The sequence below is a fragment of the Chelonoidis abingdonii genome, chromosome 1, assembly GCF_003597395.2.
Source record: "Chelonoidis abingdonii isolate Lonesome George chromosome 1, CheloAbing_2.0, whole genome shotgun sequence".
In the NCBI taxonomy this organism is placed as follows: domain Eukaryota; kingdom Metazoa; phylum Chordata; order Testudines; family Testudinidae; genus Chelonoidis; species Chelonoidis abingdonii.
The window spans coordinates 373447366-373456345 of record NC_133769.1 but is presented as its reverse complement, the minus strand read 5'-3'; positions in this window follow the sequence as shown (position 1 = coordinate 373456345).

Below are 8980 nucleotides of genomic sequence, written 5' to 3'. Positions count from 1 at the left end.
CAGTTCCTCACAACACTAAGCTCCCTCCTATGCCCCAGCCCTGAGCCCCTCTGTGACGTTATTGATATAAACTGAGACCATATAGAACATGGGTTGCAGCCAAGGTCCTGTAGTGGCACCAAATCCTATGTAAAGGGGGTCATATAAGGTGTCTAAGACCAGGTTACGGGTTACTGGTTATGATTATGCTGTCTGTATCATTTTTGTAGTTGAAGTTGATGTAATATTGGCTGTGTACTGTCTGTATTTCAACTTGTGCTCTGTGTTACTGGGGAAAGATCCCAGACAATGTTGTTTGTCAGCTCTGTTTAGCCTGCTTGATGGCCCATTAAGGACCATCAGCTACACAATTGACTCATTGAGAGGAGGCGGATAAGCCTTGTACTCAGCAGGTGTTGCAGGAACTGGCCCATGTGACCTGCAGACGCCATTTTGCTTGTAACATTTCCACAGTAAGAACAAAGGAGTGCCTTACACCTGGAAAAAAACTATATAGGCGGAGGCCTTATCTCCATTTGTCTTTCATCCTGCTCTTACCTCTGATGGGACTTTCATTACAAGCTGAAGCTCTGCACAAAGGATCTGAATGACCTCATCCCCGCGGGGATGTTCCTCCAGAGAACTTGATTGAAACCTGCAGTTTATTCCATCACTGCTACAAGCCTGAACTAAAGAGAAACTTTGCCATTACTGTATGGAATTGATTCTTAACCAATTCTAGCTCTCAGTGTCTATCTTTTTCCCCTCTATGAATAAACCTTTTAGATTTTCGATTCTAAGATTGGCACCAGCAGTATTTGTGGGTAAGATTCTGAGTGTATATTGACCTGGGTCTGGGCTTGGTCCTTGCGGATCGAGAGAACCTTTTTCTTTTACTGGGGTGTTGGTTTTCATAACCGTTCATCCCCAGGATGGGTGGCACTGGTGGTGATACTGGGAGACTGGAGTGTCTAAGGAAATTGCTTGTGTGACTTGTGGTTAGCCAGTGGGGTGAAATCGAAGTCCTTTTTGTCTGGCTGGTTGGTTTGCCTAAGAGGTGGAAAAACCCCAGCCTAGGGCTGTAACTGCCCTGTTTCAGCAATTGGTCCTGATTTGGCACTCTCAGTTGGGTCCCGCCAGAACCCCATCGTCACACCCTCCTGTCCTCCTGTCATGCAGTCCCCGGGCGATGCTCTGGACCTGCTCCCCACAAAGCCAGGTAGGACTTTGGGGAGCCTCCTCTCCCTTGGCACAGATTGTCTCCAGGGCAAGAAGCTCACACGGCTTCACCTCCTGGGTCTGACCTCAGAGCATTCAGCATCTTCTGCCTCTCTGTGCGCTTCCCAAAGCGAGCCCGCCCACGCGGGGTCTTGGGGAAGCCAGAGGGTCCTGCACCCTCCACTCCGCAGTCAGACGTGACTCTCAGCCAGCCAGTAAAACAGAGGTTTATTAGATGACAGGAATACAATCTAAACCAGAGCTTGTAGGTACACTGTCCGTTTGCAACCATTACACCCCCGTATTTCACCACCTAGAGACATAAAAAGGGCATAGGGGAAACTGAGGCACCCCTACAGTCTTTGGAGGAAACATTAAGAACAATCCTACTTTGTCACACCTCCAAACCCTTTGGTCCCATCCCAGAGCACCCTCCTGCACCTTCAACTGCACCCCCTGCCATACCTCAACCCCCAATTTCATGAGCATTCATGATTCACCATACCATTTCCATAGCATGTTGTCAAGCAGGAGGGAGTGGGGCGGATTGACCTGGGAATGTTGTGTGGGAGTTTTATTGACTGTCTGCACTGGTGATGGGATACCAGGGTGATGAGAGCCCAGGAGGAGGCTGGGGCCAAGTGACATCCTCCACCCCCAAAACTGGACAAAAGCTGGAGAAGCAGCCGGGGGCCGTGGCTGGAGGAGACGGCTGGAGGGGGTTTAGTCTGGTGCTGGCTGGGGAAATGGAGGGATCCCCAGGACTGGAGTCTAAGCTCCCTGCTCCCTAGGGACTTGATAGACGAGTCCTGGTTGAACCTACAAGCCTTGCTTGGGACTGTGTTTCTGTCGTCTAATAAACCTTCCATTTTACTGGCTGGCTGAGAGTCCCAGTGAATCGCAGGAATTGGGGGTGCAGGGCCATGACTCCCCCCACACTTCATGATAGATCACCATACACCCCTTCCATCCATCCACCCCCACCTTCTAGCCATTCACCCCCATCTCCATCCACTAGCTGTTGGTGTGAGTGAGTGTGCTCGACTGTTTGCATTTGAGTACCTGACCTTGTTCCATTGATTGGCCTCCCCCACTGTGACTCATGAGGGGGTGGGACTGACCTAGGCAAGTAGGCTTTAAAAGCCAGAGGCAGAGCAGTCAGGGGGCTGCAGACAGGGGAGTTTGGCAGAGGGAGGCATTGCATGTGGACCGGTATTCTTCCACAAGCTCTAACGACGCAGCACGGCTGGATCAACTCTGGTAGGCACCGGACTCACGGCAATTGAGGAGACCAGAATCGACTTGGTCTTTGCATTCTTTGAGACAAGCGGTGCTCGCGCAGTGGCGGTGGCCGGTCGGTTTTTCCGACTTGAGCTACGGCATCTGACTGAGTGAGAGCCTGTAAAGGTACCCGGCAGGAGCCTTGTAGCTCTTATTGCTCCTTCGGGTAGAGGGAGTGGCGCCGGCCGAGGGTTGGGCTGTTGTGAAGGTGGGGGTCCGAGAGGGATTCCAAGATCACATGGTGCTGGGCGGTCTTAAAGACAGTGGAAAGAAGCAGGCTTGTTTCCTTTCCCCGAGTCGGTGCCCAGTCGGGCCGAGGGTGACTTGGAAGTTAGAGAGCTGCCTCCATCACAAGTATTCTTCAGGCGAAGTTAACCGCTCTTTCTTTGTTCGGGGTTTGAAACGTCCTTACAGATACGGCACTTGTCAAAACGAGAGATGGGCCACTTCCAAAGAAAGCACTTTAACAAGACAGGAGTCAGTGCAAAGATCTCCTGTGGGCAATTGGCCGGATGACAGGCCAGCGCAGGGTTTGATTATAAGCCCGGTTGAACTGGGCATGGCCCCCGGTCCTGGGAGGAGAGAAGGGCGCAGACACCTCGATCCTCTTTAAACTATATACCACAATATATGCACTATGTACAAATGGTAAATAACGATGGGCTAGACTAAAACTATGTACAACGAAAAAACTATACAATGAGCGAATCGCTAGGGACTGGTGGAAGATGGAGACTAAAGCTGTGTGTCCATCTGTTCCCAGACGACCGGACCATGGCTGTAAGAACAAGGAACTGAGGAGCGGATGGGCCGGGTCCAAGGAAGGTATATATCTACGGCGCCATAAGCGGCGGCCTGGTCAGGGGGCGACCTGCCGGCCCACGAGTGTTGCTTAGGTAAGAGAAGTTCCCTCCGACAGGACGTGCACCGCGAACCATCACATGATTGGCGCACATTACCTAACTTTGAATGGAGATTATAACAGCAATTGCACTTTATATGCGAACTAAAGAACTACAAGACTTTCTACGTTTCAAGGACAATTTTTTAACCCAGTTGATTCTGGAAACTTTCACAGGACGATGCATCGGCTACTTTGTTAGAAGCTCCTGAAAGGTGTTGAATTTCATAATCAAAAATTTTTGCGAGAGCTAAAACTTGCAAGCAAGAAGTCTTTTGTTTCCCCTTGGCAGTATGAAGCCACTTTAGTGCAGCAACATGGTCGGTTTGTAGCTGGAACCACCGTCCCCAAACGTATGGGCGTAGCTTTTCCAAAGGCATACACAATGCGTAGCATTCTTTTTCACTGATTGACCAGCGCTGGACTTCCGCCCCCTCTCAAGACAGTTTCTGTCTGAGAAACACAACAGGATGAAGTTTTGATCCAGTCCTTCCTGCATTAAAACTGCTCCTACAACCATGCTCAGATGCATCTGTGGTTACTAGGAATGGTTTGTCAAAGTCTGGGACCCTTAGCACAGGGTCAGACATGAGTGTGTTGCCTTAAGCTGGGTAAAGGCCTTCTGACACTCATTATCCACTTAACTGCATTTTGGCTGTTTCTTTTGGTCAGGTCTGTTAGTGGGGCAGCGATTTGGCTGTAGTGTGGTACAAATTGCCTGTAATACCCGGCAAAGCCTAAGAAAGATTGGACCTGTTTCTTGACTTTGGGGACAGGCCACTTTTGGATAGCATCCACCTTGGCCTGTAGGGGGTTTATTGTTCCTGACCACCTGGTGTCCAAGGTAAGTCACTCTGTTTTGGCCTATTTGACATTTTTAGCCTTAACAGTTAGTCCTGCCTGCCTGATGCGCTCAAAGACTTTTCCAGGTGTTCTAGGTGTTCGGGCCCATGAATCAGAAAAAATGGCCACATCATCTGAGGTAGGCAACTGCATATTCTCCCATCTGCTAGGAGACCATCTACAAGTCTTTGGAAGGTGGCGGGTGCATTTCGCAGCCCGAAAGGAAGCACATTAAATTCATACACCCCTGCATGGATTGATGAAGGCTGACCTTTCTTTGGCGGGTTCATCTAGCAGTACTTGCCAGTACCCTTGGTTAAGTCTATTGTAGAGATGAACTGGGCACGTCCATTTTCTCCAATAGCTCATCGGTGCGTGGCATTGGATAGTTGTCGGGATGAGTTACAGCATTTAGCTTACGGTAGTCCACATGGCAAAAGCGTATTTCCCCCATCTGGTTTGGGTACTAGAACCACTGGAGATGCCCATGCACTGTTAGAGGGGCGGATTATACCCATCTGTAGCATGTTTTGGATCTCCCGTTCTATAGCAGCTTGGCATGAGGAGACACCCGGTAGGGTGGGTTCTAATTGGATGAGCATTACCTGTGTCAATGGAGTGGTATGCCCGTTCAGTCCTGTCCTGGGGTGGCTGAGAACAATTGGGTGAAGCTAGTGCACAGCTCCTTGATCTGTTGCCGCTGCAGACATTCCAAGGTTGTGGAGAGGTCACCTCTTCCACGCCACCGTCACTTTTTCCTTCGTAGTAGACACCTTCAGGCCACTCAGCGTCATCTTCTCCCTGGGCTGTAAACTGACAAACCTTTTAAGTCTCTGGAATAAAAGGGCTTGAGAGAATTAACATGGTACACTTTAGGCTTTAGGGTTGAGGTGGGAATGCTATGAGATAGTTAACAGCTCCAGGTGCTCTTGGACCGTGAATGGCCCTTCCATGACGCTTCCATCTTATGGGCCTGTTGCGCCTTCAAGACCATAACCTGGTCTCCTACTTTGAAGGAACACTCTCTGGTATGTTTATCATACCAGGCCTTTGCTCTTTCTGAGCATCCTTTAGGTTTCTTTAGCAAGGGCTAAAGAGTGTCGGAGGGTGCTTTGTAGGTTGCTTACAAAGTCTAGAATGTTAGTTCCTGGAGAAGGCGTAAACCCCTCCCATTGCTGCTTCACCAACTGTAATGGCCCTTAACCTCGTGGCCATACACAAGTTCAAATGGTGAAAACCCTAAACTGGGATGTGGTACAGCCCTGTAGGCAAAAAGCAACTGCTGCAACACTAGGTCCCAATCATTGGAGTGTTCATTTACGAATTTACGTATCATGGCCCCCAAAGTTCCATTAAACCTCTCCACCAGGCCATTGGTTTGATGGTGGTAAGGGTGCAACCAAGTGATTCACCCCATGAGCTTCCCACAGATTTTTTCATGGTCCTGCCAGGAAATTAGTTCCTGAATCTGTAAGGATGTCGGAGGGCCAACCTACCTGGCAAAAATGTCTGCTAAGGCCTGGCACACAGTTTTAGCCCTGGTGTTGCTTAGAGCTACTGCTTCCGGCCATCGGTAGCAAAGTCCATGAAAGTCAGTATGTACTGCTTTCCTCTGGGGGTCTTTTTTTGGGAAAGGACCCAGAATATCCACAGCTACTTGCTGAAATGGGACTTCAATTATGGGGAGTGGCTGGAGAGGGGCTTTGACCTGGTCTTGGGCTTTCCCACTCTTTGGCACACCTCACAAGACGGACATAATTAGCAAACGTCCTTGCCCATCCCTCCCAGTGGGAAGGACTTCCCCAACCTGTCTTTGGTTCTGTTCACGCCCCAGAATGGCCACTGGGATGATCATGGCTAAGCTTAAGAGCTTTCCCGGTACTTAGTTGGAACTACCAACTGTTTTGAGGATGCCAGTCTTCCTGGTGTCTCACCAGAAGAGTCTCCTTGTATAAAAGTCCTTGTTCTACAACAAACCGGGATCGGTTAGAAGAGCTGAGAGGCGGTGGGGTGCTCCGTGCTGCCCAAGCTTTCTGAAGGCTGTCATCTGCTTCCTGCTCAGCCTGGAAACTGTTCCCTTGAGGCTGGAGACATCAGTTCCTCCTTAGACTGTGGACTTGGGCTTGGTCCCTCTGGAAGCGATGTAGGTGATGGGGGTTGTTTTCGCTGATTGTGAACCGCTCTCCGCTGGTGCACTATGTGATATTTCAGGCTCTGGCTGAGCCTCTTGGGTAGGGTTGTCTGCTGCTTCTGCCAGTTCAGGCCCGCTGGTGCCCTCTGGCTTTGGGTTGTAGATGGGTTTGCAAGCGCTGAGTCAGTGCTGGCAAAAAGGTTCTGGTTTGCTGGTTGCTTTTCCAGTTCCGGTCTGGGACTGGATGCACTATGGCTGTTGCAGTCGTTGGCAGGGGATCCGGGTCCACCACCTCTGTCTGGGTCTCTGGTAACACAGACGGGCCCTTGTGGACGGCTCAGGAACAGGGATGGGTCTGGAAGCTTGCCTGGCCTGGCTGCGTGTGACCATTCCCACCCTCTTGGCCAGCTTCACCTGGTTGGCCAAGTCTTCCCCCAGTAGCATGGGGATGGGATAATTGTCATAGACTGCAAAAAGTCCACATTCCTGACCAGCCCTTGTACTGGAACAGGCAGTTCAGCTGTAGGCAAGTTTAACAGATTTTGACATGAATGGGTGAATTGTCACTTGGGCCTCTGGGTTGATGAATTTGGGGTCCACTAAGGATTGGTGGATAGCTGACACTTGTGCCCCAGTGTCCCTCCACACGATAACCTTCTTTCCGCCCACTCTCAAGTTTCCCTTTGCTCGGAGGTATTTGAGAGGCATCTGGGCCTGGGGATCTTTGGTGTGATTGGTGTAATGAACTGTAATCGGTTGGGGTTCTTGGGGCAGTGGGCCTTTTATATGTCCCAGTTCATTACATTTAAACATATCGCCCAGCTGACTGGTCACTGGGCCGAGGTGGGTTGCTGGAGACTGGTGAGAGTGGGACAATAGGGTGTCTGGGGCTTTCCTTGGGTTGTAGGTGGGGTCTTGGTTGCCCCGGTGATAGGGTTTATTTTCGTTTGCCCCTGTGATATTCGCTCCCCTTGCTAGTATTTTTTTTCTTTTTCTGCCACTTCCACCCATCTGGCTCCAATCTCCCCGCCTCGGTTACAGTTTTGGGCTTCCATCAGGATGTACCTTTCTGTTTCCTCAGGAACACCCTCTAAGAACTGCTGCATTTGCATTAGGAAGGCCAGCTCTTCCAGAGAGTTAGCACTTGCTCCTGATATCCAGGCATCCCAATTCTTTCCAATGTGGTAGGCATGTTGGGTAAATGACATATCTGGTTTCCACCTTAGGGCTTTGAACCGCCGACGGGCATGCTCAGGTGTTAGACCCATTCTGATTCTGACCTTGGTTTGAAAAAGATCATAATTGTTCTTGTGTTTCTTAGGCATTTCAGCTGCCACCTCTGCTAAGGGTCACTGAGCTGTGGCCTCAGCTCTATCATGTACTGGTCTGTAGGGATGTTGTATCCATGGCAGGTCCTTTCGAAATTTTCTAAGAAGGCCTCAGTATCATCACCTGTCTTGTACGTGGGAGATTTTCTGGGATGGGAAACAGTACCTGGAGAAGGGTTGTTAGGGTTGGCTGGCACATTCTGCTTAGCCCTTGCTAATTCCAGAGCCTGCTTGTGGGCCTCCCTCTGGATCTCCATAGCCCTCCAGTGGTCAGCCTCTTTGGCTTTCTTTTCTTTTTGTCTCTCTTTTTCCTTCTCCTCCATTTTTATTATTTTTATTTTTTTTTGTTTTATTTCCATAGCTCTCTTGTGGGCTGCTTTTTCCCTGGCTATTTTTGCATTAATTTTTAATTGTTTTAGTTTCATCTGTCTTTTACGTTTGCTGTCTTTCTTTGTTGCTTTCAGCCTAGCCAGCTCTAGTTTGTTAGCTGCTCCACTGGTACTCATTTTCCTGCTTTCTTTTGCTGGCCACACCCCTCTGCAGTTCACTGAAACTGGGATGCACTCAGCTCAGGGCTGCTTGGTTAACAGAGACTTTTTAACTAGCTATACCCGAGAGGAGGAAAGAAAGAAAAACAATTCAGCTTGTAAATTCCTTTTGCTGGCTGCTTGCTCACAGCTTGAAACCTCCTCTTAACAAAGACCCTTGTTAAAAAAAACTTAACACCTCTGCCCTCAGGCTGCTTTCTAGGCAGCTAGAAAGGAGAAAAAAAATCCTACTGGCTTTTGGTTCCTAAAAAATCCCCCACCGCTGCCACCATGTCAAGGTTCCTCCCCCATTCTGAACTTTATGGTACAGATGTGGAGACCTGCATGAACACTTCTAAGCTTAATTACTAGCTTAGATCTGGTAACACTGCCACCTTCCAGAAATTTCAGTGTCTGGAACACTTCCTGTCCCCCCAAAACCTTCCCCTCCCTGGTAGCCTTGAGAAGCTTTTTCACCAAGTTCCTGGTGAACACCGATCCAACCCCATGGATCTTAACACAAGGAGAATTTAACCATCCCGCCCCTCCATTCCCCCACCAATTCCTGGTGAGTCTAGAACCAATCCCCTTGGATCTTAAAACAAGGAAAAATCAATCAGGTTCTTAAAAAGGGAGGTAAAAAATCATCTCTGTAAAATCAGGATGGAAAATACTTTACAGGGTAATCAGATTCATATAGCCCAGAGGAATCCCCTCTAGCCTTAGGTTCAAAGTTACAGCAAACAGAGGTAAAATTCTCTCAGCAAAAAGG